The sequence below is a fragment of the Eurosta solidaginis genome, chromosome 3, assembly GCF_040869045.1.
Source record: "Eurosta solidaginis isolate ZX-2024a chromosome 3, ASM4086904v1, whole genome shotgun sequence".
Taxonomy (NCBI): Eukaryota; Metazoa; Arthropoda; class Insecta; order Diptera; family Tephritidae; genus Eurosta; species Eurosta solidaginis.
The window spans coordinates 87,093,354-87,114,097 of record NC_090321.1 but is presented as its reverse complement, the minus strand read 5'-3'; the positions used below and the strand labels follow the sequence as shown (position 1 = coordinate 87,114,097).

The 20,744-nt window shown below is 43.0% G+C and overlaps 1 protein-coding gene and 1 long non-coding RNA gene across 4 annotated transcripts in view; both read left to right on the top strand.

Annotated features, from left to right (window-relative positions):
* stmA (Protein EFR3 homolog stmA) overlaps window positions 1-20,744 on the top strand; it is a 226,373-nt gene that overhangs the window by 136,638 nt on the left and 68,991 nt on the right. The gene's annotated exons all lie outside the window — the stretch shown is intronic.
* On the top strand, window positions 16,659-17,856 carry LOC137246515 (uncharacterized). Its single transcript, XR_010951530.1, has 3 exons — window positions 16,659-16,793; window positions 16,857-17,034; window positions 17,096-17,856. It is a non-coding gene; the product is annotated as an uncharacterized lncRNA (long non-coding RNA).

Here is a 20,744-nt window from a genome sequence, read left to right as displayed (position 1 = left end):
GTTGCCTAAAGAAGCACTTGGTGGCAAGAGTTATTCTCCGATTGATTTCTAGGCCGACATTGTTTTTGCTTTTAATGCTGCTTACCAAATGAACGAAATCCTTCACAGTCTCGAATTTATATCCGACAACAGTGACGTGGCTACAAAGGCCACGATGACAGCAAGTACTTCGTCTTGTCCAAATTTACTGCAAGACCTACTTTTTTTGCTTCTTTATCTTATACCAGCTCTTCCCCTACATGTTTGAACAGCCCGGCGGGTATCCCGTCATTACTTGGCACCTTGTGATTTTTTAGCCGTTATATTGGATGCCGCGGAGTGTTTTTCATCATCGGCGATCGGGATATCGGGTTCGTATTCCCCCACACTCAGTACGTCAGTTACCAGGTCGCTACTATCATTCCTCCCGGAATCTGTCCCGGTTTTGAAACCTACTGCCATTAAAAGAGCATGAAATATATATGGTAAACCGAAAATAATAATAATAATATTTTTTCGCGATAAATATCTGGGGAGATAGAATGTTGTGTGCTAATGGGAGCATTATTTGGTAATCCTACACGGTTTAGGCCGACTCCATGTACATCTGATAAGACATATAACTTTTTTGCTGAGAAACGTTTCATGGAAAAAACACAATCGAAAGGTTTGCCAAGCCACCAAATCAATTTGATGTTAGTTGTTCGCCCGCTTTCAAAATACACTCCGAAAATTTAGCTCGTACTCCGGCGTAGTCGTTTACTCAGGTAACAGTTTTAATACTCCGAACACTGGTAGTGAAACATGACAGAAATGTAATAAGTCGAAAAATTTCAAAAACGCTACGTCATCAAACTTTTTTTTCAAATTCGATTACAAATACAACAATTCCGGAATGCGGGATCTTGGCTCATTCGATTATGGATTTATGTTGTATGTCTGGTTGTAAATTGGTAGTCAATATAGTTGTAAACAAGTACGTGAATAATTTCGGAAATCCGTATTGTAAGTTAGGTATTGCTATGGTTTAAACTGATGCAGATGTTTGTAGTTGGAAAGCTAAGTATTCAGCTGAGGTAATTTGTAGATATACCTTTAGAGAAAATAGGTCGCAATTTAGAACTTTGCACAGGGAGTTCCTTATCTAATCTAATATATATATTATAAATGGGAAAGTTTGGATGTTAAGATGTTTGGATGTTTGGATGTTTAGATGTTTGGATGTTTGGATGTTTGGATGTTTGTCCAGACGTTTGTCTTTGTGACTCAATAACGCAAGAACGGCTGGACCGATTTGGATGAAATTTTGCACACATATAGCCAATAGTCTAGAAGGATCTACTAGCTATATATTTTTCAAAAGGGGCGTGGTCCCCGCCCCCTAGGAACAGTTATAATTTAATTATTATATTTTTTCGTCTTTGCGACTGAATCACGCCAGAATGGCTACACGGATTTTGATGAAATTTGGGACACAGACAGTAGTCTACGGGCGAAATTTTTTTCGAACATGGAAGGAGGGGTGGGGGTCCCAAGACCCTTCGAGAAATTATTTTTCATAATTTTTACACATTATAACTTTACGTATACTGGCCTTCACCAATATCACAGGCTCAAGGGGTCAAATAAGTCGAGGGCTTACAAAGTAAGCAGTGACACCCTCCGCCCGCCCCCTTTATCTCCCCCTCTGGTGTAAAATCCATAAAATGTTATAACTCAATCTAAATTTATAGTTTACGGGATCCGTCCGGGATCCCGTCGGGGTTATTTTGGAACATTTTCGGGACTATTCCGGAATCATTTCGGGACTATTTCGCGATCATTTGGGGACCCTTCCGGCATCATTTCTGGATGGTTTTCGGGATCCGTGCGGGATCTCGTCGGGGTCATATGGGGACTTTTTCGGGATCATTTGAGGGCTCTTCCGGCATCATTTCTGGATGGTTTTCGGGATCCGTCCGGGATATCGTCGGGGTCATTTGGGGACTTTTTCGGGATCATTTGGGGGCTCTTCCGGCATCATTTCTGGATGGTTTTCGGGATCCGTCCGGGATCTCGTCGGGGTTATTTGGGGACTTTTTCGGGATCATTTTGGGGCTCATCCGGCATCATTTCTGGATGGTTTTCGGGATCCGTCCGGGATCCCGTCGGGGTCATTTCGGGACTTTTTCGCGACTAATACGGGATCATTTGGGAACCCTTTCGGCATCATTTCTGGATGGTTTTCGGGATCCGTCCGGGATCCCGTCGGGGTCATTTCGGGACTTTTTCGCGACTAATACGGGATCATTTGGGAACCCTTTCGGCATCATTTCTGGATGGTTTTCGGGATCCGTCCGGGATCCCATTAGGGTAATTTCGGGACTATTAGGGGATAATTTGGGAACCTTTCCGGCATCATTTCTGGATAATTTTCGGGATCCGTCCGGCATGCCGACGAGGTCATTTCGGGACTATTTCGGGATTATTTGGGATACCTACCGGCATCATTTCTGGATGGTTTTTGGGATTCGTCCGGGATCCCGTCGTGGTCCTTTCGGGACTTTTTTTCGACTAATACGGGATCATTTGCGGACCCTTTCGGCATCATTTCTGGATAGTTGTCGGGATCCCGTCACGGTCATTTCGGGACTATTAGGGGATCATTTGAGGACCTTTCCAGCATCATTTCTGTATTGTTTTCGGAATCCTTTCGGGATCCCGCCAGGGTCATTTTGGGACTTTTTTGGGGCTAATACGGGATCATTTGGGGATCCTCTAGGGGTCGTTTCGTGACTTTTTCTGTTTTATTTCGGGATCATTTGGGGACCCTTCCGGCATAATTTCTTGATGGTTTGCCGGATCCATCAGGGTCATTTCGGGACCATTTTGGGATCATTTGGGGACCCTTCCGAGATCATTTCTGGATCCGTCCGGGATGCCGAAGGAGCCATTTCGGGATTTTTTGTTACTTTTCCGGGATAGTTTTTGGACCCTTCCGGGATCATTTCTGGATCTGTGTGATCCCATCTGGGTCATTTCCGGACTATTTCGGGATCATTTTGGGATCCTTCCGGAATCATTTCTGTATGGTTTTCGCGATCCGTCGTTGATTCCCTCGGAGCCATTTCGGAACCTTTTCTGGAGTATGTCGGGGTCATTTGGGGACTTTTTCGGGATCATTTGGGGCTCTTCCGGCATCATTTCTGGATGGTTTTCGGGATCCGTGCGGGATCTCGTCGGGGTCATTTGGGGACTTTTTCGGGATCATTTGGGGGCTCTTCCGGCATCATTTCTGGATGGTTTTCGGGATCCGTCCGGGATATCGTCGGGGTCATTTTGGGACTTTTACGGGATCATTTGGGGGCTCTTCCGGCATCATTTCTGGATGGTTTTCGGGATCCGTGCGGGATCCCATCAGGGTAATTTCGGGACTATTAGGGGATCATTTGTGGACCTTTCCGGCATCATTTCTGGATAATTTTCGGTATTCGTCCGGGATACCGACGAGGTCATTTCGGGATTATTTCGGGATCATTTGGGATACCTATCGGCATCATTTCTGGATGGTTTTTGGGATTCATCCGGGATCCCATCGGGGTCATTTCGGGACTTTTTCCCGACTAATACGGGATCATTTGCGGACCCTTTCCGCATAATTTCTGGATAGTTGTCGGGATCCGTTCGGGATCCCGTCACGGTCATTTCGGAACTATTAGGGGATCATTTGAGGACCTTTCCGGCATGATTTCTGGATAGTTTTTGGAATCCTTTCGGGATCCCGTCAGGGTCATTTCGGGGCTTTTTCGGGATCATTTAAGGATGGCTTTCAGGATTCGTCCGGGAACCCGTCAGGGTAATTTCTGGACTTTTCCGAGACTCTTTCGGGATCATTTTGGGACCTTCCCAAGATCATTTCTGGATGGATTTCGGGATTTGTCCGGGATGCCCTCAGGGTCATTTTGGGACTATTAGGTGAGCATTTGAGGACCGTTCCGGCATCACTTCTGGATGGTTTTCGGTATCCGTTCAGATTCCCGTCGGAATAATTGCGGGACTTTTTCGGGATCATTGCGGTCCCTTCCAAAATCATTTCTGGATGGTTTTTGGGATTCGTCCGGCATCCCGTCGGGGTCATTTCGGGACTTTTTCTCGACTAATACGGGATCATTTGCGGGCCCTTTCGGTATCATTTCTGGATAGTTGTCGGGATCCGTTCGGGATCCCGTCAGGGTATTTTCGGAACTATTGGGAGATCATTTGAGGACCTTTCCGGCATCATTTCTGGTTAGTTTTCGGGATCCTTTCCGGGTCCCATCAGGGTCATTTCGGGACTTTTTCGGCATCATTTAAGATTGGTTTTCAGGATTCGTCCGGTATCCGTCAGGGTAATTTCTGGACTTTTCCCAGACTATTTCGGGATAATTTTGGGACCCTCCCAAGATCATTTCTGGATGGATTTCGGGATCTGTCCAGGATGCCGTCAGGGTCATTTTGGGACTATTAGGTGATCATTTGAGGACCTTTTCGGCATCACTTCTGGATGGTTTTCGGTATCCGCTCAGGATCCCGTCGGAATTATTGCGGGACTTTTTCGGGATCAGTTGGTGTCCCTTCCGGCATCATTTCTGGCTGGTTTTTGGGATTCGTCCGGCATCCGGTCGGGTTCATTTCGGGACTTTTTCTCGACTAATACGGGATCATTTGCGGGCCCTTTCGGCATCATTTCTAGATAGTTGTCGGGATCCGTTCGGGATCCCATCAGGGTATTTTCGGAACTATTAGGTGATCATTTGAGGACATTTCCGGCATCATTTCTGGATAGTTTTCGGGATCCTTTCGGGGTCCAGTCAGGGTCATTTCGGGACTTTTTCGGGATCATTTAGAGATGGCTTTCAGGATTCGTCCGGGAACCCGTCAGGGTAATTTCTGAACTTTTCCGAGACTATTTCGGGATAATTTTGGGACCTTCCCAAGATCATTTCTGGATGGATTTTGGGATCAGTCCGGGATGCCGTCAGGGTCATTTTGGTATTAGGTGATCATTTGAGGACCTTTCCGGCATCACTTCCGGATGGTTATCGGTATCCGATCAGGATCCCCTCGGAATCATTGCGGGACTTTTTCGGGATCATTTGGGGTCCCTCCCAAGATCATTTCTGGATGGATTTCGGGATCTGTCCGGGATCCCGTCAGGGTCATTTAGGGGTGCGTTCGAGATCCCGTCAGGGTCATTTCGGGACTTCTTCGGGAATATATCGGGATCATTTCTGGATGGTTTATGGGTTCCGTCCATGACCCCTTAAGGGTCATTTCGGGACTATTAGGTGATCATTTGAGGACCTTTCCGGCATCACTTCTGGATGATTTTCGGTATCCGTTCGGGATCCCGTCGGAATCAATGCGGGACTTTTACGGAATCATTTGGGATTCCTTCCGGCATCATTTCTGGATGGTTTTCGGGATTTGTCCGGGATCCCGTCGGGGTTATTTCGGGACCTTTTCGGGGCTAATACGGGATCATTTGGGGATCCTCTAGGGGTCGTGTCGTGACTTTTTCTGTATTATTTCGGGATCATTTTGGGACCCTTTCGGCATAATTTCTTGATGGTTTGCCAGATCCATCAGGGTCATTTCGGGACCATTTTGGGATCATTTGGGGACCCTTCCGAGATCATTTCTGGATCCGTCCGGGATGCCGTAGGAGCCATTTCGAGATCTTTTGTTACTTTTCCGGGATAGTTTTTGGACCCTTCCGGGATCATTTCTGGTTCTGTGCTGGATCCCATCTGGGTCATTTCCGGACTATTTCGGTATCATTTTGGGATCCTTCCGGAATCATTTCTGTATGGTTTTCGCGATCCGTCGTGGATCCCCTCGGAGCAATTTCGGAACTTTCTCTGGAGTATGTCGGGGTCATCTGGGGACTTTTTCGGGATCATTTGGGGGCTCTTCCGCCATAATTTCTGGATGGTTTTCGGGATCCGTCCGGGATACTGTCGGGATCATTCCGGGACTTTTTCTCGACTAATACGGGATCATTTGGGGACCCTTTCGGCATCATTTCTGGATAGTTTTCAGGATCTGGAAGGGGTCATTTCGGGACTATTTCGGGATCATTTGGGGTACCTACCGGCATCATTTCTGGATGGTTTTCGGGATCCCGTCAGAGTAATTTCGGGACTATTAGGTGATCATTTAGGACTTTTCCGGCATCATTTCTGGATGGTTTTCGGTATCCGTTAGGGATCCCATCGGGGTCATTTCGAGACTTTTTCGGTATCATTTGGGTTCCCTTCCGGCATCATTTCTGGATGGTTTTCGGGATTCGTTCGGGATCCCGTCGGATTCATTTCAGGACTTTTTCGGGATCATTTGGGGTACCTTCCGGCATCATTTCTAGATGGTTTTCTGTATCAGTCCGGGATCCCGTCGAGGTTATTTCGAGACTTTTTCGCCACTAATACGGGATCATTTGGTGACCCTTTCGCCTTCATTTCTGGATGGTTTTCGGGATCCGTCCGGGATCCCGTCAGGGTCATTTCGGCACTATTTGGGGATCATTTGGGAACCTTTCCGGCGTCATTTCTGGATAGTTTCCCGGATCCTTCGGGGATCCCTTCAGGGTGATTTTGGGACTATTAAGGGATCATTTGAGGACCTTTCCGGCATCATTTCTGGATAATTTTCGGGATCAGTCCGGGATCTCGTCGGGGTCATTTCGGGACTATTTCGGGATCATTTGGTGTTCCTCTCGGCATCATTTCTGGATGGTTTTCGGGATCCGTAAGGGACCCCGACAGGGTCATTTCGGGACTTTTTCTCGACTAATACGGGATCATTTGAGGACCTTTCCGGCATCAGTTCTGAATAGTTTCCAGTATCCTGACGGGGTCATTTCGGAACTATTTCGGGATCATTTGGGGTACCTACCGACATCATTTCTGGATGGTTTTCGGGATCCGTACGGGATCCCGTCAGGGTCATTTCAAGACTCTTTCGGGATCATTTGGGTCCCTTCCGGCATCATTTCTGCATGGTTTTCGGGATCCGTAAGGGATCCCGTCGGGATCATTTCGGGATCATATGGTGTACCTTTCGGCATCATTTCTGGATGGTTTTCGGGATCCGTCCGGAATCCGGTCGGGGTTATTTCAGGACTTTTTCGGAATCATTTTGGGTACCTTCCTTCATCATTTTTAGATAGTTTTGGGGATCCGTCCGAGATCCCGTCGGGGTCATTTCGGGACTTTTTCGGGACATTTAAGCATGGTTTTCAGGATTCGTCCGCGATCCCGTGGACTTTTCCAAAACTATTTCGGAATCATTTTGGGCCAAAATGATTTCTGGATGGATTTCGGTATCTGTCCGGGATCCCGGCGGGGTCAGTTAGGGGGCCGTTTGAGATCCCGTCAGGACATTTCGGGACTTCTTCGGGACTATTTCGGGATCATTTCTGGATGGTTTTCGGGATCCGTCCGGAATTCCTTCGGGGTTATTTCACGACTTTTTCGGAATCATTTTGGGCACCTTCCTTCATCATTTCTAGATAGTTTTGGGGATCCGTCCGGGATCCCGTCGGGGTCATTTAGGTACTTTTTAGGGGACAATACGGGATCATTTTTGGACCCTTCCGGCATCACTTCTGGATGGATTTCGGGATCTGTACGGGAACCCATCAGGGTAATTTTGGGACTTTTTCGGGACTATTTCGGGATCGTTTGGGGACCATTTAGGGGTCATTCCATGACTTTATCTGTATTATTTCGGGATCATTTGAAGACCATTCCGGCATCAATTCTTGATCGTTTGCCGGATCCATCAGGGTCATTTCGGGACCATGTTGGGATCATTTCTGGATCCGTCCAGGATGCCGTAAGATTCATTTTGAGATTTGTTACTTTTTCGGGATAGTTTTGAAAACCTTCCGGGATCACATTTGGTTCCGTGCGGGATTCCATCGGGGTCATTTTCGGCCTATTTCGGAATCATTTTGGGACCCTTCCGGAATCATTTCTTTATGGTTTTCGCTATCCGTTGTGGATCCCTCGCGGTCATTTCGGAACTTTTTCGGAGCTTTTTCTGGACTATGTCGGGATAATTTAGGAACCCTTCCTGGATGGTTTTTGAGATCCGTCCGGTAGCCCGTCAGGGTAATTTCGGAACTTTTTCAGGACTATTTCGGGATCAATTTGGTACCCTTCAGGGATCATTTCTGTGTGGTTCTCTGGATAAGTCTAGAAACGTGTCGTTGTCATTTCGGATTTTTTTGGGACTACTTCGGGAACTTTTGGAAACACTTCCGGGGCGTTTCTGGATGGTTTTCGGGATCCGTCCGCGATAGCATCGGGGTCATTTCGTGGCTTTTTCTGGATAATTCCGTTATCATTTTGGGATCCTATCAGGTTATCAGCTCATAAAGTTCTTTTTTTTACTCAATTACAAAAATAAAATGCATTAGACAGAAAAAAAATGTTAAACAGATAACTTTATAAGCAGGCTAACGTGAATAGCCCACATATTTCATTTTCTCCTTGCGGACGGGGCCGCGGGTAAAGGCTAGTATAGTAATATATAGATATACGTACCAAGAAGGTATTGTACAATGCACGAGTTATTGTGAGGAACAAGTACATATATGGTAAGTGAAGCCACTAAATTTGGCTGAATTGAAGCACCTTCTTCAGCGAACCACCCTCACAAAGGAGTTTGCCATATTCGGCTAAAAATTACTTAACGCCACTTTATTTTTACTTCCTTTTGGAATATATATAGCGTTTGTTTGCTTGCAAACAATTTTACTTGCGCACTTTAAAAACTTTCCACTTTAGAATCTAGTATTCACCGAAACTTGTTACACTCATATGTATTATTGGTCACCACTTCGAACAAAATGGACGAGTCTAAGAAAACGTTAATCAGGCGCCACTTTTAAAATTGTATGTAATTCGTTCTCATTTTGCTGTAATGCTCTAAATATGTTCGCCTTCGATGAAATATAACTAAATATATGGCAGAGATGTCTTTTGTGTACAGTGGAGGTAAAAATTATTAAGCCTGACTAGGATTCGAACATAGCACACATCACAGATTCGTAAAAATGCGCGAGCGCTTTCTGCCGTCAATATGTAATGCATTCTACGGTCGACAAAGATAGACGGAGGGCCAACAGACACGCACATAAACATAAATTCAGCGCGTCACCAATTACCATCACCGCCAGAGGTTGAAGATGCTATTGGTCACGCTAAACCATCCAAAGAAGTGGGCCCAGACAGCATAGCCATGCCGATGCGTAAAAGCCTAGGGAAAGGGGGTTTCAAATACTTAGCACATGTCTTCAACCTGTCTCTTTCCACCTTTGTCATACCCGAAAAATGGAAAATGGCCAAGGTGGTCCCGCTACTAAAGCCTGGGAAACCAGCTAACATAGGAGGGTCGTATCGTCCGATATCTCTCCTATCGCCAGTAGCAAAGACGCTTGAAGCCATTTTGCTCCCCTACTCCCAAGAAAATTTGCAGCTAGCCTGTCAGCATGGCTTCAGAAAATTCCATAGCACCACCAATGCGATAAATGCCATCAGCACCTAGATAAATTGCGGTTTAAATCAAAACCCCCACCATAGAACAGCACTCGTAGCGCTAGACCTATCAAAAGCTTTTGATACGGTCAACCATGGCACGTTATTGCAAGACCTGGGAGGGTCTACCCTTCCCCCATGTCTTAAAAGGTGGACCGCAAATTATCTGGGTGGTCGGCAGGCATCGGTGCAATTTAGAAACGAAACATCAAAACCAAGAAGAATTAAACAAGGGGTGCCACAGGGTGGTGTCCTATCCCCACTTTTGTTCATTTTCTACATATCTACGCTACCTTCACCACCAGAAGGAGTCACTATCGTTTTATACGCCGATGACTGCACTATAATGGCAACAGAATAAACGGCTACCTCCCTGATCTCTCCAGTTTTTTCGCCTCGCGAAACCTGGCATTATCACCGACTAAATCTTCCGCGACCTTATTTACAATATGGACGTCCCAAATGTCGACCATTTTGAACATCCACGTCGATGGCACTACGCTACCGACTGTCGTACACCTCAACATTTTGGGTGTGACGTTTGATCAGGATCTACATTTTGGTGAGCACCCAGCCGCAATTGTTCCGAAAATCCAGAGCCGTAATAAAATCCTCAAATCCCTTGCTGGCAGTACTTGGCGAAAGGATAAAGAAACGCTCATTACTACATACAAAGCAATTGGCCAGCCGTTTACGTGCTACGCGTCACCCATATGGTCGCCAAGCCTAAAAATTACCCACTGGAAAAAGCTACAGGCCTGCCAAAATACTGCTCTCAGAATCGCCACGGGCTGTCTTCTTATGTTCCCAGAACACCATCTACATAATGAGGCGAGAATACTCCCCATCAAGGAGAGAAATGAGATGCTAACCAAACAGTTTCTGTTGAATACCCAGAAACCTGGGCATCCAAACAAACATCTGATGGATGAGCCAACACCGCCTAGGAGCTTAAGGAGTCATCTCCGTAAGCATTTTGAGGAAATACGGCTCCTGGGAAATCAGCCGTGTGAAGCAAAAAAATACAAGCATGTCCTTGGTGAACTCCACAAACAGGGGTTGGGCCTTTATACCAGGAATTGCCGGTGAATCCAGTACTCAAGGAACAGTACCCAAAACTTGCGGAAGAGGAACACATACTTCCCAGAGAAACGCGAGTCACTCTGGCACAACTTCGTTCTGGATATTGTAACAGGTTAAACTCTTACAAGTCCAGAATCAACCCCGACATACAAAATGTATGCCCCGCTTGTAATGTGTCCAACATGACACCAACCATCTCTTTAACTGTAATGTGGAACCAACGCCTCTAACACCCCTTTCATTATGGTCCACCCCTGGTGAAACAGCAAGTTTCCTTGGACTCCCGTTAGAGGATATTGATGACAATTTGTGATCGGTCGCAGCTAATAGGTGGGGCGAAGCATTGCTACAACAACAACAACAGGGATGACCTGGAGGTATAATGTGGCCATATAAATCGTTCCCGAGATGGTCGGGCTAGCACCTTAATGGTGCTGTGTCACCGGAGCGTACAGAATCTGTATCCGGTAAAGGACCATCGCATCGATAACACTCCCCAAAGACTTCGGGGAGTAACCTTATCGCAACAACAACAGGGACCCGGCGTAATTTTACGATTTTTCGTTAGTAATCTTTTGAAAGAGTTAACATTTTTATTTTCCGCCTTGTTGTCGATATCAATACGCGTCATTTGACACCTCTCTTGATATTTTTGACGCGTATTAACAGTCGACCCCTGTTCTAGACTATTAACAAACTTTTGAATTTTTTTAAACAAACAGAAATGCGCAACAAAGTTTCATTTGGCAAAACAATTGACTTCGAAATTCTCATTCTCCAATTATCGTTCCCCCTAGGAGAAAAAAACTGCAGGAATTTTTCCGCGGGATTAAAAAAACAATACGCGAGAACCAAATTCCGAGGGAATATTTAGAATTCAGCTGATTCTCGTATCAAGGTTCGTAACTGAATATTTGAAAAGTATTTGATGTTTCTAACTACGATTTTTGACTCAACAATTATATAAGTAAACGTTTGGCAAATTTTTTCGATTTCCGAGGTTTTTTAGGTTTATACTATATTTCGAGTTTACTGGGTACAATACAAATTATTTGCAAACAGTTTTGAAGTGCTACTTTTCGTAGGGCACATCGATATATTACATAGTACTAGATTTTATGTTTAAGTAAAAATAATTAGGTATCCTTAATACCACAATGACTAGTAAAAATCAAATTGAATTTGAAGACGAGACAAGCGACTCAAGGAACATATTCACCGTGAGTAGACACTACAAGAACATATGAATCAATTTATTGAAGAGTACCCAAAATATGAAGCTTCTCCTCTGGACTGATATTCCAAATCTTAGAGACTACGGGCCCAACTTTAAACTCGTTTCGAGTCATTTTTTTGAAATTGATTAATTCAAACATCTCTCTTAAAGTTTTACCAGGAATTACGGTTTCAGGTTTTTCATCAACGGAATCATCGGCTTTCTGAATTGTATTAAATGAAAACTCTTCCATTTTCAATGCGTGCATTTTAGCGTAGTTTTCAATCATACAAAATCGTTCAGACTCTTTGAATTTGGAATCGAGCACCTCTACCAAATCATAGAAATGTATAGGTTCCAAATCGTATATGGATGTGTTTGTCAATAACACGTCAGATTTATATGGAAATGTTTCTGCAATATTCTGATACTCAATAATTGTACTATTAAATTTGAATGTGCCAATCATTCGTCCAAGTTTCTTTTCATATTCAAATATTTGTAAAAAATCATAAAAGCTGGTATGATTTTCCGCAACTGTTTTCTCGATTTTAAAATGGCACATATTTAAAAGTTTGTCCAGCATATAGTAATCTGCAAGGTATGCCACATGTTTTAAACGTTCCAGACTCAGAAGTTCAAGAGAATCCGTTTTTTTATAATAGATATACTCCAATATTACTTTAAAATCCATGTAATCCAAAACAACTGGCAGTGGTATGTTGACACTAGCATCTGCTTCTTTATAATAGCCGTGTTTTTTAACACGCGTATATCCGTTTACGCTTAAACTTTATATTGACTGCTAAGAGACAAACTATAAATACACCTCTGAAATTGCTGCGCATAAATTTTGTCCTACTAAATTTCAATACGCATTATACTCAGATGTAACTGAAATATGTGTCTTTGTTTCACCCTGTACACTAATTCTATGTATTATATGTGTGTCCACAATTCATCGCAACTGATTCAGCTATATGTTATACCCTATGGCCATCAGAGCGTTGCGTCTCCGCTTTTCGGTACACCCTGTTGCTGTAGCTAGTTGTTTTACCACAGCCGCTAGATGGGTCTCCTAATCATTATCTAAGCGAAGATAGGCGTTTTTTAACACGCGCAAACGAAACGTATACGCGCGTGTTAAAAAACACGGCTAATGACCGCTGAACATACTTTCAAAAACAGTGGAAGTCCCAGAGAGTATAAATTTATGAGCTCCAACGGTTTTGGCATTCACTCCCTCACCAATAATAAAACTGCAATCAACTGGTAATGAATCTAGACAAGTCAGCTTTCGGCTATAGCTAAAATAATTTTCATTTTAATTAAAGGTAGGCATTAAAGATATATTGATTTTTATATATCTGTTTATTATATAAGTAATACCTTAGGTTATCCCAATCTTCAATTTTAGTGGCCATTTTTGAGTTGATTGAAACGATACTTGATTATCCTTAATTTCAACTTTTTTATTAAATGCGCGCAATACCCAATAGAGCTGGAAAATTTTGGGCTTCCTGTGATTTTGTCGCTGTTCCTCAAAGATCAAACTAAGGCAGATGTTACATCCCTACAAGAAACGTGCCAATTAAAGCCACTAGTTACGTTCCATTGAGACTTGAGCGAGATACGGATAGAAATTTAACATGCAAATGCAACAACAACGTTGTGATCCTGATATTTATCTGGTTCTATTTCTGATCCGTATATCAGTTCTGTTTCGTTTTCTGTAGTAGATTTTTGGACAGCTAACCACTTTTGAGTTGGTAGCGCTCATGGCTCAACTATATGGTTGGTTCATCTCTACAGCAACAACATACATTTGTTCACATTGCCAAAATCAGAGTGTTGCTGTTAGACGAATGGAATGGAATGAAATCATAAAACTTAGCAGCATTTGTATGTAGTAAGAAAATGTTGTAAATTCGTTGGTTTCATTTTAAGTTTGCCATCTCCTTCTGACAATGTCTACTACAGTGAAATGAAAAAAATAAAATCAGCTGGTGAGATGAGCCAACCATATAGTTGAGCCATTGTAGCACTGAACTAAATATGTGTACATTTGTGTATACATAAAAGAATTCGCCATATTTAAAAGCAAAAACACTGAAAGAGTAAACAACTTGAAGATGATGTAAGGAAAATAAATAGTTTGCTTACGTGCGAAACTATTTAAATGTTAATAATTCTATCAGTATCTTAAAATTTTGTGTACGTTTCTTCTTATTTTCAACAAAACAGATGTTTTATATTAGTGCTGCCAGTTCTCATAAAGTTGATCCAGATCGTTCCAATGAGATTTGAGCCAGAGCCAGAGCTCGATAAACCAATGGAACGGCCCTATTGTGAATGATGACAAAGTGTGATCTCTTCTGCATAAACGTCAAAATTCCAAACTGATTGGATCACCTGATTCGTATTTGACTATCGCTGTCTCATTCTGTATCTCTTTCTATCACCTGCTGAAGATAGGCGCCGCCATATTGAACAGCCTGTCAAAACGCTGAAAAGTAGCCATATTGAACAGCCTGTCAGGCAGTTGACAGATAAGAGATCACACTTTGTCATCATTCATCAAAACGTTTGTCAATTGCTTGCTCAAAGGAGGTCCTTATAAACCCACACCGCAATTTCTTGATAAATTGGCTACACGTCCAAATTTTTTATTTTTTTATTTATTGTATAATTAATATGGCGGCCACCGTGTTGTGATGGTAGCGTGCTCCGCCTACCACACCGTATGCCCCAGGTTCGCACCCCGGGCAAAGCAACATCAAAATTTTATAAATAAGATTTTTCAATTAGAAGAAAATTTTTCTCAGCGGGGTCGCCCCTCGGAAGCGTTTGGCAAGCGCTCCGGGTGTATTTCTGCCATAAAAAGCTCTCAGTGAAAACTCATCTGCCTTGCAGATGGTGTCGGCATAAAACATGTAGGTCCCGTCCGGCCAATTTGTAGTTAAAATCAAGAGGAGCACAACGCAAATTGGAAGAGAAGCTCGGCCTTAGATCTCTTCGGAGGTTATCGCGCCTTACATTTATTTTTTTTATTTATAATTCAAGCGTTGCGCTTTAGGAGGGAATTGTTAAACCATTTTTAGGGAGAACATTACCCTGTAGCTCTGCAGGTTAGCCACTAGTTAGGAGAGTGTTTCTGCCCGTTGTACCCGGGATCACCTTTGGGGCAGCCCCGCCTATACACATTCTGTGCCCTTTTAGCATTGACATAGATGTGCAGACTTTGGAGGTACACTTTTTCTCAACATGCTTTGAGAAATATCCACTGTAGGGGCATGCTAATAGGGCCATGCTAGAACAACAGGATTTTTCGTGTATTTTTTCCTGTATAGGGGTCAAGCTGTCATAAAGATATGAGTCATTATCCACTATTTTTCAATAAAATTGCATATTTTACTGTATTCTCAATCCATATATATGCACATAAATCGTGCTAAGGCATATTATTATTGTCTCAGATGACCATTGCGTTTTCATCCTAAAGGAAATTTCCATCTCGAAAAACCACAATTTCGCCTTAACTAGTAACGGTATGGCAACGCTTCTGGCAAAACAACAAACATTATGAAACTTCATAAATCCCCAAATACGCCAAAAAATTTTGAGTGGAACTACCTTCTTTTTTGTATAATGGTGTTACCAGCTCCGCAACAATATCTTTTTATCTTGGTAGAACATTATAAGGTGGTGGCACGTCGACATAAATGGGAACAAACATACACTATCAATGTATTTTGTTTTTGTAAAACACTTTTAATAATTTGTAGTGTAATATTATTTGGGGTGCTGCGCAAAGGGTGTACTACGCAGAAGGACATCACCGTGGCGGTAGCCACGGTTATACCACACACCCGGACTTGGCATGGCGTAGCCCAGGGTTTTTTTATAAGCGCGGCCGAAGGCCGCCTATGCAGAATGGTGTTCCAAGCAGAATTACCATTGGAATCAGCATAAAAATCTCTATAAAATCCGATTTTTTTTTTTTTTTTTTTGACAAAGGTATGTATTCTGCACTTGTTCCAATTAAATACATTAATTTCAAATTATTCAGAGAATTACAAAACAAAATACATTGATAGTGTATGATTGTTGCGGAGCTGGCAACACTATTCACCACCTTCATTTGTTTTCGTTTAATTGCAACATGACGTAAGGATACAAGGTGGCAGCACGTGACAGCTGATTATAAACTTTTTTTTATTTGATTTGATACATCAACTTCCGGCGCAGTACGAATTACATAGAATTTTGATTTATGTTTGTAGGTATGTCACCATGCTGCCACCTTGTATCCTTCCGCCATGATTGCAACAACGAAAAAAGCGACAATAGTACCAACGTGTTTTCCGCGAATAACTTTTAAACGAAATACGTTTCTGCCTTCGGATTCTGAATCTTGACGCAAATACGCGTCTTTTGGTACCGCTATCGACATGTGCGACCCGAATTTTTAGTGCAGGACTTAAGTAGAAATTTTACTAAATTTGGAAATTAAAAAGCTAAACTAAGAGTTTCCTAGAGCTGCGGATGATAATTTTGTGATTTTTAGAACCCCCTCTACCCCTACAAATCAACAAAAGTTTGAAAATCGTGGCACCTTATTCAAAATATTCCCCTTGTCCCCATTGAGTTATTTTTCAAAAGTAATTATGTATGACCTACACCCCTATTATGAACTCATACGATACACGATAAACGCTTGCAATCTGTTATGCCGTATTATGAAATAAATTCTAGCGTGTGAAACCCGATCGTTAGCATTTATCGTTTATCGTGGTATTGCCATACGCTAACTATCGCATCAGCTGCTCAATTTTCTACGCTCGCTATCGTTGCTCAATTTTTACACGATACGTTGCGAGTCATTTCAATAAAAGTTTAATAAAAGTAAATACAAAATTCTTACAAAATTAAAAAGAAAAAAAAATTAAAAATATGTAAGTATTAAAGTTAACAACCCGAGTTTTGAAAGGCAGTGTAATCATATTGTGATTTTTCAGGCCGAGAGTTGTAAGCACAAAGCGTCAGCTAGAGCGGCTTGTTTCTTTCATGGAGGAAAATACGGACCTTGCAAGAGGTTTATGCCCAAAGAATCTTTGCAAGTCACGTTGGGAGAGAATAGCAGATGAACTTAATTCAATAGGACCACCATTAAAATCTTCTGAATCATGGCAACGGGTAAGAATAATAGAAGTTGTGATCTTTCAACCGAATGTAGTATTATGTATTTAAAATGTAGGTATGGAATGACTTAAAATACAAAACAAAAAAAAAAGAGCGCCCATAATCGTGCAGAATGTACTGCCACAGGAAGGGGAACAAACAACACCGTCAGTTTTTCAAACCTGGAGGAAACGGTAAACAGGCTAATGAGCTAAACAATTTATAACGATCCCCAGGAGAAGAATTTGGTGCAGATGTCGACAAGAATTATGGCAATGAAAATGAGCCATTTTTCAGCGTGGAGATCCTCGATGATGAGGAGGTGCCTCATAAAAATGAAGTTACATGGCGAGGTGCCTCATATAACTCGGAGAGTGAGAAAAGACGAACAGATTGCACTACTGGAACGACAAACAGCTCAGCAAGCTGAGTTCCAAAGGGAATATTTAAATACTTTTACGGAAATAGCCGACCGTTTAGCCAATATCGAAAATATCAAAACAAAATGTTACCATTTAAAAAAAAAGAAAAGTTGGCCCTCAAAAAAGAAAAGCTATACATATATAAGAGGCAACTGGAAAAACTATGTATGTGCGATAAGCACAGAAAGAAATATAGTAAATATCATGTAATGATTAGGATTAGATTTTATTTGGAATGTATTTTTTTTTTTACCTAGTATTTAAGTTTTTAAAAATTTTCGCAATGAATGTGATACTAATTTTGTACCTTATAAATTAAAACATGTACCTTATATATGAAAACATGTACCTTTTAAATGAAAATGATTTATTTCTTCAAGCTAAAGTAAAAAGATGAATTTTAACGTAAGCACAATACCACACTTCTTCTTATTTGTTCCGCTGCTTGTCGTGAGGTAGTACCATCATTGTTGAAACCATCTTCCAGAACTTCCGAATCTTCATTTTGATTTATTTCAGCTTCCACATCATCATAGGGTACATTGTAATGGTTGCATAGATTGTGTAAAGCCGCACAAACATTTATAATTAAAGTGGCTTTTGGTGGAGTGTAGTGAAGGGCTCTAGCACTTAGCAAACATCTAGAGGAGTCGAATGAATTCCTAACAAGGACGCTTATGACTGCGTATAACAAAGCTTGCCCTCTAAGAAGATTCAGAGGAAAAGCAAAGCCGCCATGGTGGAGCAATGAGCTGAGTCTTCTAAGAAGACAGGTAAAAGAAATGTTTAAACTCGCAAAGACCGCGGAAAGCGAAGCGTGTCGGAACGAGTACAGGGATCTACTGAGGATCTACAAGCGTGAAATTACCAGGGCGAAGAAAACTCATGGAAAAGTTTCTGTACGGACATAGAGTGCCCCAGTGAAACAGCACGGTTGAAAAAAGTCCTAGCAAAGGGAAACATAGTCCAGGGACTAATAAAGAAAGAGAACGGGGAATGGTCACGTGATAGTGAGGAATCCCTTGAGGTGCTTCTCGATACACATTTCCCATCGGGAGACGGTTTCGAAGAACCAGCAGACATCACTCACACTTCGATCACGGAGCTAGTGGCGCCGGGCTTGGTGACCGATACCAAGATCGAGTGGGCAGTGAAGACGTTTTCTAAGTTTAAATCGCCGGGCCCAGATGGTATATTCCCGGCCATGCTACAAGTCTCAAGTAGGGCGGTCGTGGAATGGCTTAAAATAATATTCGATGGGTGCATAAGACTGAATCATGTACCGCACTCTTGGAGAACTGCTCGTGTAGCTTTTCTACCAATGGCGGGGAAGATCGGTCACGTGTATCCCAAAGACTATAGACCCATTAGCTTAACATCATTTCTGCTCAAAACCTTTGAGAGGCTGATAGATGTGTACCTAAAGTCCAACGTGGATGAAAAGCTGCTCTCCACAACACAGCATGCGTACACCAAAGGCAAGTCGGTAGACACCGCATTGCATAGGGTGGTAATAAGCATAGAGAAATCCCTGGAATATAAGGAGTATGCTCTAGGAGTCTTCTTGGACATTGCCGGGGCTTTCAATAATGTTGCAAAATGGGCGATTATGGATGGTCTTAATTACATTGAAGTACATCCTGCCTTAATCAGATGGATCGGCTGCATGTTAAATTGCAGAAAGATTACATCACAATGGGGATTGTACGAGGCCACGAAATCAGTGGACAGGGGCACGCCGCAGGGGGGGATGCTATCACCTCTGCTGTGGACACTGGTCATCAACCAACTGCTCAGGCAATTCGATGAGGGACCCGTAAAACTTACGGCTTACGCAGATGACGTTGCAATTGTCATAAGTGGAAAATGCCTTCCAACGATTAGTTCTTTGATGGATCGGGCGCTTCGGGATATTCATACCTGGGCATCTAATGTCGGCTGAAAGTCAATGCGGAGAAGACGGATATGGTCTTGTTTACAAAGAGGTACAAGGTCCCAAATTGGACCAGGCCTAAGTTAGGAGCGGTGACCTTACAGGAGAAACCTTGCACAAAATATCTAGGAATCATCCTAGACAGTAAGCTGTCATGGAAGCTCAACGTGGAGGAGAGGGTCAAGAAGGCCTCAACGGCACTCTATGCATGTAAAAGAATGCTGGGGTGTACGTGGGGCCTATCGCCCTCTCTTTCTCATTGGGTTTTTACAGCGATTGTAAGCCCTATTCTATACTATGGAGTTCTTGTTTGGTGGAAAGCCACACAAAAAACAACATACCTCAAAAAATTAGAGGGGGTATGCAGACTATCGATGCTTTGCATTACGGGAGCCCTGAAAACAACCCCGACGGCTGCACTGTATGCCACTCTGCACATTCCACCTGTAGACCTGGTAGCAAAGAACAAAGCGTTAACGACCGCAACCAGGCTCGATGCTTCGGGGCAGCTTGAGCGCCGACCATATGGCCATTAGTAGTATAGCGTCCTCAGTCACAAGACGAACAGACTACATGATTCCCTACCTGCACTTTGAGGGAGATCTTAAGGCCACAATAGAGGTGGACGGTTGGCGCAAGGGTGCGCAAATGGCGGACGAGGCGATACGTGTGTACACCGATGGTTCCAAAATAGTGGAAGGAGTAGGGTCTGCGGTATACTGCGCTGATCCGGAATTAAGCAGATCCTACAGGCTGCCGGATTACTGTAGCGTTTTCCAAGCGGAAATATTAGCCGTAACCAAAGCAGTAGAAACCCTGGAAGAGAATAGCTTAAGCTGCAACCGTGTTAATTTTTATATTGACAGTCAAGCAGCAATTAAGGCAATAATCTCGCATAGCACAGCATCTAAATGCGTGTTAGAGCGTAAGCAGTCTCTGGAGAGAATCGGGACAGGGAGAAGCATACATCTATATTGGGTCCCAGGGCATATGGGAATAGATGGGAATGAAAAAGCGGACGAATTAGCTAAAAAGGGCGCATCCCTTGAAGCTTGCTCCGTAGACGTCCCAATTAGATTGGGCGAGATTAAGCGAAGGCGAGAGGTGCACATGATCGACCAAGCAGAAAAGGCGTGGGTTCAAGCGCGGGGCTGTAAAGTGTCGAAGATTATGTGTAGGTCTTACAACCTTAGACTAAAACAGTTGCTTCTATCATTAAAAAGAGAGGACTGTAGACTCATGACGGGTATTCTGACTGGACACTGCCTTCTGGCGTCACATGCCTTTAAATTAGGCTTGGTCAGTGATAGCAGGTGTAGGAAGTGCGGGTTGGAGGAGGAAACGATCGAGCACGTTCTGTGCTCGTGCCC